The sequence below is a fragment of the Ixodes scapularis genome, unplaced genomic scaffold, assembly GCF_016920785.2.
Source record: "Ixodes scapularis isolate PalLabHiFi unplaced genomic scaffold, ASM1692078v2 PGA_scaffold4__175_contigs__length_147842914, whole genome shotgun sequence".
Lineage (NCBI taxonomy): Eukaryota > Metazoa > Arthropoda > Arachnida > Ixodida > Ixodidae > Ixodes > Ixodes scapularis.
Window position 1 is genome coordinate 48,288,761 of NW_024609879.1, and position 8,345 is coordinate 48,297,105.

At 46.2% G+C, this 8,345-nt stretch overlaps 1 long non-coding RNA gene across 3 annotated transcripts; it reads left to right on the forward strand.

Moving 5' to 3' along the window:
- The first annotated feature begins 489 nt into the window (after nucleotides 1-489).
- LOC115328867 lies at nucleotides 490-2,456 on the forward strand. Of its 3 annotated transcripts, none has more exons than XR_005715612.2 (4): nucleotides 490-626; nucleotides 895-1,007; nucleotides 1,885-2,075; nucleotides 2,418-2,456. It is a non-coding gene; the product is annotated as an uncharacterized LOC115328867 (long non-coding RNA). The 3 variants fall into 3 exon arrangements; XR_005715613.3 differs by lacking the exon at nucleotides 2,418-2,456 and adding an exon at nucleotides 2,158-2,207; XR_006078308.1 differs by lacking the exon at nucleotides 2,418-2,456 and having other exon boundaries at nucleotides 1,885-2,180.
- The last annotated feature ends 5,889 nt before the right edge of the window (nucleotides 2,457-8,345 follow it).

An 8,345-nucleotide genomic window follows, 5' to 3' on the forward strand; every position in this document is an offset into this window, starting at 1 on the left:
ATCGACAACAAATCCGAGGAGGTAAATTTTGGGCTGGGCCAGTTGAACTTTCCCCGGATTCATTGTTAGGCCCGCGTTCCGCATCCGCTCAAGCACGATAGTCAAGTGTTCAAGATGCTCCTCGAATGTACGCGAGAAAACAACAACGTCATCCATGTATGCCAGCGCGAATTCGTACTTTGCGTTTCCGAGCACAACGTCCATCAGGCGTTGAAAGCTCGCTCATAGAGTAATCTACACAAGGGAAAGAGTGGCCACTCGAGCCGTTTCGTGGCCGAGCGTTTAGTTTTCTAGTGTGCCAAAGAATGAAAATATTTCGTGAGGTTTGTTATAAATAAATACTCAAGTTTTAATTTTATTATACTTAAAATTGTTGCAAGTATCATAAAGGGTGAAATAGTTTTTGTTTACTACGTTAAGAATATCACGTGATGTACGGGCCAGTTCCGGTTCCTGCAGTTGCTCTGAGAAGGCGGCTGGAGTGGCTAAAGTGGGACGGACGGACGGACGCGTGCGTGCGTGGACGGCGTGACCGCATGGCGCCTGACATCTGTCAACGCGTTTTGTTTTGAGCACATGTGAGCACAACGTGGATATTGTCTGCGCCTAACAGGTTTCTTCAGAAGGTAGGACGTTTTCTCATTTCTTTGTTATTGCTTAGTCGCGAGCAAAACACAGCGTGCGCATACAAGGGCAAGAGAAAAAAGCGAACTGTATCGTGTTCGTTGGTTTTACCCGCTATTTGCATGCTCAGAGGTCCAACAGACGCTGCGAAATAAACCTCAGACAGCAGCCGGTTTTTCCCGTGTGTGTTATTATTGTTACATGGGCTGCGCTATTGTACTAAGAGCTACGAATATTTGTGTTTATATCTTATATTTTTTTCTTTCTCAGATGCCCTCCGGTTGCTACTACGGTAGCTACTGCTGTGTCGCATGGTGCGAAAACAATAGTAAAATGCACAAGAAACCCGGCACAAAATTTTTCCGAATCCCACGTGACGCAAGGTAGGGTGGCGTGAGCTCCTTCTTGTCAATAGTTCCTTGGAACCATTTGCATACTTGAGCATATAAAAAAATCCCAATAATTTATTTTTCTTCACAATATAATTAATTAGTAGAATGAGCTTTTAAATCAAGCGCTAAAGTTGACTGGATGCCTTAACTGTAATGTGGGGATTTGGGCTAAGCGATCTCAGGTCAGTTATACTAATTTTAGTACTTACTTACCACTTTGTCTTTGAAGATAAAAACTGACAAATTAATCTTATAAGACAAACTTGTTAAGGAAAAGAAGCAGCCCTTGATTTGTCTCATACATAGCTTGAATGTATCGTTTTTAATGTGGCTCTAAATTGGGGTTATAAATGTGGTGCTTCATGGTGGGGTGAATTTTTGTTTTTTTTTAATGTGGCTCTAAATTTGAGTTATAAAAGCGCTGCTTCATTGTGGGGAGAATATTGCTCTCTACTGATACTGTCTTTTCATAAAGAAATGTGAATGTGCACCTGCTGTTAATTAGCTATAAAATGACCTGTTGTTGGGCGAGTTGGTGAACGTTAGAAATCATGTTTTTTGTGCGAAAGGACAAACGCAAGGGTGGACAACAAGCACAAGCGCGCTTGTGCTTGTTGTACTCCCTTGTGTTCGTCCTCTCGCGCAAAAACCATGATTTCTTAGTTGAGCTACTTTTGCACTACTCTGGCGCAGGAGCCCAAATTTGTCTGTGTGCGTTGAGACGTCCAAAGCAAACCTGCCAAATAATAATATGTCCCCATCGCTTGCAAGCGGAGCCAAAATGTCGAAGAGAGGGTTGCAGATTGGCATCTAACATTTTGTTTGCAATATTTACATTTAACACATTGGAAAATAATATATATTCCAGGTCAAAGGCTTGGCTCGACTATGCCAAGAGGTACGATCTTCTTGGAAAGTCTGCTTCGCAACTCTATGCCACCTATCGTGTCTGCAGTGATCACTTCACTGCAAAAGATTTTATGGACCCAGGGCAAACAACCCTAGTGCGATCAGCTGTGCCTACTGTTCGTCCTCCCATAAACTGGGCATCTGCAATAGGTGATTGTAATAATGTGTTTCCCTCATATACACAAAGGTATAAGTAACTTCTCTATGTAGGCTAATAAGCCCATTCTTCCAGGTCCCACTCAGGCAACCAGCTCATCTGGCCCTTCACTCCAGTGCAGCTCCGTCGCAGCGAGCCGTGCTGTGCTTAGTAAGAGGTTATCTCGTCATGGTGCACTTCTGTGTCTAATAATGAAACTTTTCCAGACCAGGCAGAGCCCGACAGACTGCAGAATTCACCACTCCCATGCAGCTCCGCAGTAATGCACTGCAGTACTCGGTAATATAGAGTTATTTTAAAGCATCAGCCTGTGCCTAATATGCGCACTCTTCCAGGTCCCACTCAGGCAACCAGCTCGTCTGGCCCTTCACTCCAGTGCAGCTCCGTCGCAGCGAGCCGTGCTGTGCTTGGTAAGAGGTTATCTCGTCATGGTGCACTTCTGTGTCTAATAATGAAACCTTTCCAGACCAGGCAGAGCCCGACAGACTGCAGAATTTCCCACTCCCATGCAGCTCCGCAGTAATACACTCTGGAGTACTCGGTAATATAGTTATTTTAAAGCATCAGCCTGCGCCTAATATGCGCACTCTTGCAGACCCAAGTCAGGCAACCAGCTCTTCTGGTCTTTCCGCTGGCCACTGGTCCAGGTCAACACTGTAAGGGTCCCATTTTGCTTTCGCCACTTTTTGAAACATATTTGTGTGAACCCCTATAGCCAGTAGATAATACAATATATCCCAGAAGGATCAGTTTAAAGAATTCTAGGTCCCTTTATAAGCTATAGTCTCTGCTTCGTGTGTGTGGCATACCGATCTAACCATTTGTATTACTAATGACTGGGGAGGTGTGGAAAAATGGAACACACATATCAAGCGGAGGTTTCAAGAGAATTGTTCATGGCTGTTTTGCGTTTTTCATGCTATTTCAGCCTTTCAAACTTGCAAGGTTATCAAGGATTTTACGTGAAGACATTTAGTACAGAACATTTTACATGACTAGTAAAAGAATAACGTAATTGGTGGTCAGAAGTTTCACTGGCTTTGACAGTGCTTAAATGGTAAAGCACAAGAAGAAAATTCAGGCTTCACTCCACACCTTACCTGGTATGCTACTGGTTAGTGGTGCTTGTACTGGTTAAATCGTATCGCATTTATTGGAACTGTTTTTAATCTCACTGACTTGTTGCCATTTTTATAGCTGGTCCAAACCATCCTGCACCTGTTCGCCGCAAGCTCACGAAAAGCCCCGAGGACGTTATCAAGCGACTCCAGGCAAGAATTTCCAGCTACAGAAAGACGATAGCCAGACTGCGGAAACAGCAGCTGATGACGCCTCAGACAGCTTCTCAAGCTCTGGAAATAATTCGGCCTCATGTTTCTGAAGAGGTATTTCACCTCATATCATCGCATATAAAGAATAGGTCGAAGGGCAGGGGGAAGCGATTTCCACTGTGGCTGAAGAAATTTGCGCTCCATCTGAATTTTCATGGACCGCGGGCATACCGATTTATGTCTTCAGTGTTCACGCTACCATCTCGGCGTTCACTACGAAGGTGGCTCGCCAATGTCAAAATGACGCCAGGTATCATTCCAGGCATAATGTCATTGATTACGTCAAAAACAAAGTCATGGAATGAACGCGACCGCATTTGTACTTTAGTGTTTGACGAGATGATATTGAAAAAGAACTTGTCATACGATGTGGCGCAGGATGTTGTCCTCGGATTTGCAGATGATGGTGTTGAGCGAACTTCCAGTATTGCTGACAGAGCCCAGGTTTTCCTCCTCTCTGGAGTTTCTAGGAGGTGGGTGCAACCTGTAGCATACACTATTGGGCATACGTCAACACCATCCTTTGTAACTCGTAACCTGCTTATGTCATTGATTGAGCAGCTGAAGGACATTGGCATTACTATCAAAGCAGTGGTCTGTGACCAGGGTGCCTCCAACGTAAGTTTGGCGCATCAACTTGGAGTGTCTGTTGAGCAGCCATTCTTCAAAGTAAGAAATGAAAGTGTCTATTTTTTTTTTGATGCCCCGCACCTGATAAAGACCACCCGTAACAACCTGCAAGCCCACAAGCTTCACATCGGGAGTGAAACTGTAGACTGGAACTACATTGTGCAACTTTACCACTCCACACACGAGATGCGACTACGATTAGCCCCGAAACTGACAGACCGGCATATTTACCAGAAACCTTTCAGTAACATGAAGGTGAAACGTGCGACTCAGGTCCTCAGTTCATCAGTATGCGTTGCACTTTTGGCTCTTGTGTATGCCAGAACGCTCCCTGAGGCGGCCATGTCCACCGCACACTTTTGTGACCGCATAGACAAACTTTTTGACTGTCTTAACAGCTCGAGACCAAAAAAATCTGAACAAAAGTTACGCTATGCGATTAGACAGGGCGACACTGAAATCGTTGATTTCCTTTGCAACCAACCAAACTTCCATGGGTGGCAGCCTGGAAGTTTGAGGGTAGACGGCAGCCACAAACAGTCACTGGGTGGCAGGTTACTATCATGGCCGTCCTCGTGCTCTGGGAGGATATTTCTGAGAAATATAACTTCAGCTTTCTTTTGACACGGCGACTGCAGCAAGATGCCCTCGAAGATATTTTCGGGCAGATGAGGCAACAACACGGCTGCAACACCAATCCTAATGTGTATCAGTTTACTTGTGGACGGAGGCACATTGGGATTAGGAAGCTCCTAAAACTCTCGGAAAAGGAAAATGTTGAAGATGACAACACTAACCTCCTTCAGGAGATGTCCCCGTTTTCACTAGAGACAACCATAATCGCTGATGCCGTGGAATGTGCCCCCGTGGACGACTTCCCTCCATTGGACGATATTTCGGAACTTGCATCAAGTAAAGACTCTAACATAATAGACAACTCTGCTACCTATTATGTTGCAGGATTTCTAATCAAGCTGTTCCTGGAAAAAGAGTTCACAGGGTTGTCTCTGTTCTGGGTCACTGAGGGAAGGGTCTGACAACTTGAACTGGCCCCACCAATATTTTACGATGCTTAAAGCCTTTCATGTTCCAGGAAAGATGTTCGGCAACTTAACTGTGCCTTCGGAGGCTGCTTTCACTTACATTCAGAGCCTGGAATCTCACTTTATGTGTGTTATAGAAAGCGTAGCACACCTGCGCAATGTCTGTGATGTTTTGTGTCACCATCTGTCGCGTATTGGTTTTTTGCATTTATGCTCCGGGGAGTGTCAGCGGAGGTTTTTGAAGATGTTTTGCAGGGTGCGGTTGTGCTGGCGTGTGCGCTTTATTAATCGAAACTTGGAAAAAGTACGGTTTCATTCTTCTGTTGCTGGCGCTCAACTCGACAAGTTCAAAGCTTAGTATGGTATGGGGTTTCAGGCGTCTATGAAAGAACGATTTTTAATTGGGTTGTGCAGTTTGCATGCCTATTATATTTCTGGCTTTTTTGCAACTTTATAATGCAGGACATAGTGAGGACGTTTTGTAGCAAAGTGATCTTTGATGGGTGCGTGCGTGGAGTATATGCCGAACATGTCCGATATGTTAATGTTTTAATCAATGTGCCTTGTATATTGACCGAATGTTGTATGATTACTTTGGTAACAGATTTTTTGTATATTTTTATTACCTAACACTGTTAGGTGGTTTGACCTTAGCTGCCTGTTCTTGCTGTAATTTCCCACAGGCCCTGTACTAGCATTGCTATATTTTCTGCTGCACACACATTGTGTTGAATATGCATGGGAATGTTGAATATTCCCTGGGTCTGTATGAGGTCCTTTTTGTTAGCCTACGAGAAGTGTTAGGCTACTAAATAGGGTAGTGTATACTGACATTGAATCTGCTTTTTTGAATTCTGTGCAGTCTAGGCTGTGCTCTAATAGCGTAAACGACCTAATCTTCGCGTGGACCTAATTTTCGCAAATATCGCGATTTGATCAAGTTCAAAAGAAATTGGTAACGTGAATAAGTTGCCCTATGGACATGAATACATGCAATGTCACTCACGGTGGTGAAAGTTTGCGCCCGCGAAATATTCCCGAAACTGGCACATCGCTAAATGTCGAGCTCGCAACAATAAAGTTGCTTAGAGTACTTGTTCATGATAGCTATGGCCACATGTCCACATTACTGAAACTGCTCAGCATTGTGACAACCAATGATTAATTCAATCAAACCGTTTAGCATCACTGGAAAGCTCTGGTTTGGAGTGTTGGTAAATGTGGGACTCTTGTAACGTTTCTTCTTGATATGAATGTGTGTGCCCTTATGAAGAATACTTCGCGATTCTGAATTGTCCAAGTCTGTTTATGATTGACCTCAAAATGAATCATTCTGAAGCACTTTTTGTTGTTGCCTGAAAATACTTCGTAAACACGTAAACAAACGGAAGCAGTATGACAAGAATAGATATCTTAATATTTCACAGCAGTAAAGACAATAATTTTTGCTCTTTCGTGGTGTGAAGCCTCTAATCAGAAGCATTTCATTTGTGCCATCAAGTAAGAGAAGCCGCGCGACAGCACGCACGGCAAAAAAAGCTTCGGAAACGAAACCGAAACTGAAACCACTGGAACCGGAATCAAGAGTAAGCTTTTCTCATCGACCGTTTGGCGCGCTAGTTATTTACGGGACGCTGGGGTCTACGGCACCACTGTGGCAAACGAAAGTGGTGTTCTGCACGTCTACCGGATGCACCTCGATCTGAAGGAATCCGCGGCTGCAATCCAATGTGGTAAACACCGTCGCGTTGCCGAGCGCGTACATTATAAAGGAAATGCTGGGAAAAAGGTAGCTGTCCCGTACAGACACTTCGTTCAGCCGTCTGTAATCTACGCAGAGTCTGGCAGTTCCATCATTTTTCGGAGCGAGAACGACAGGAAATGCCCAAAGGCTCTTTGACTCACGTACTGCGCCGGTGTCCAGCATCTCCTGAAGGGCCACGTCCAGGAGTTCTTATTTGTACACGCTGATGGGGCGTGGATTGCACCTCCGAGGCGGTGCGTTACCGGTTTCAATCCGATGCAGCAGGATGTCTGTCTTTCCTGGTCGCTCCGTGAACATCGGAGAGAACGGCCGCAGGACGTCCTCCAGCTCTCTCTTCTGGAGGTCAGTGCCCGGACACTTCTGTAGGGTATCCGAGAATTCGGATGGTAAGGCAGCTGCAAGCGTTGTGAAGTGGGCTGGGAGGGTTGGGCCAGTGATGCAGTTCTCTCGTCTGGTGAACGGAGTCAGGTCCTCCTGGTTTTCCAGACGACAGCCGCCACCAGGGAAGTCGAGCGTCATGCTTACGCCTGCGGTAAAATCTCGACCCAAGATCACGGGTACGGCGAGTCCCGGAAGATACAGAAAGCGCTGACGCCGTTTCTTCTCATTAAATGAAATTTTAAGCCTTACGGCTGCGTCCGCCGATATTGTTGACCCGGAGGCTAAGTGCAGACGTGTGGCTGCCGAACGAAAGGTTATTTTTTTTATTTTTGCATAGTTCATAGGCGGCGTCCCTATAAGCGAGATAGCAGCCCCAGTATCCAAAAGCGCGGCAAAAAGAAAACCGAGCAAAGTGATCGTCATGCGTGGCTCGATCATTTTGCTGTTAGGCTGAATTCGACATACCGATGGAAAAAGTGACGCTGCGTGCGTGATCCTGGCTGTGATAGCGGCCATCGGCGGCCCTGCAGTGGGGGTCATTGCCGCCGACCGTAATAGTTTCCCGATTGGGATGCCACGTAACCTTCCGGATTTTCACGGCCCATAGGTGCGCGAGGGTTGACCGGATTTCCACAATCCCTCCGCTCACTTCCAGCCCTTCCGCCATTTGTTTCGTTCCGCCTCGGGTTTGTATTTGGGCACTCTCTTTAAAGTGGCCGCGCTGTCCACAGTTGTGGCATTGGTCCGAATACCTGCTTGAGTCGCCGGCACCAGGGCGCTCTTCGGACGTCCTCCAGTGGCCTCGCATTGAACCAAAACTGGAACGCCTCAGGCTGCTTTGATTGGGCACTCTGTGCCAGCCCCGTGGAGGTCTTGGCGCCAAAATTGCCTCGGGGTCCTGCCAAGCACATGCGGGTTCGAGGGAGTTTGCGGCCAAAGGCGGTGGGAGATAGCTCTTCTGAGCGAGGAAGATCTCCTCTGTGCTGCGGGCATGCCGGGTTAGCTCTTCAATGGTCTCATAGGTGCGGCGGTGTAGGTACACGTGGTACTTTGGGTGACATTGTCTGAGGACCCGAGCTATAATCTGCGACTCGAAGGCATTAGGTTGTGCCC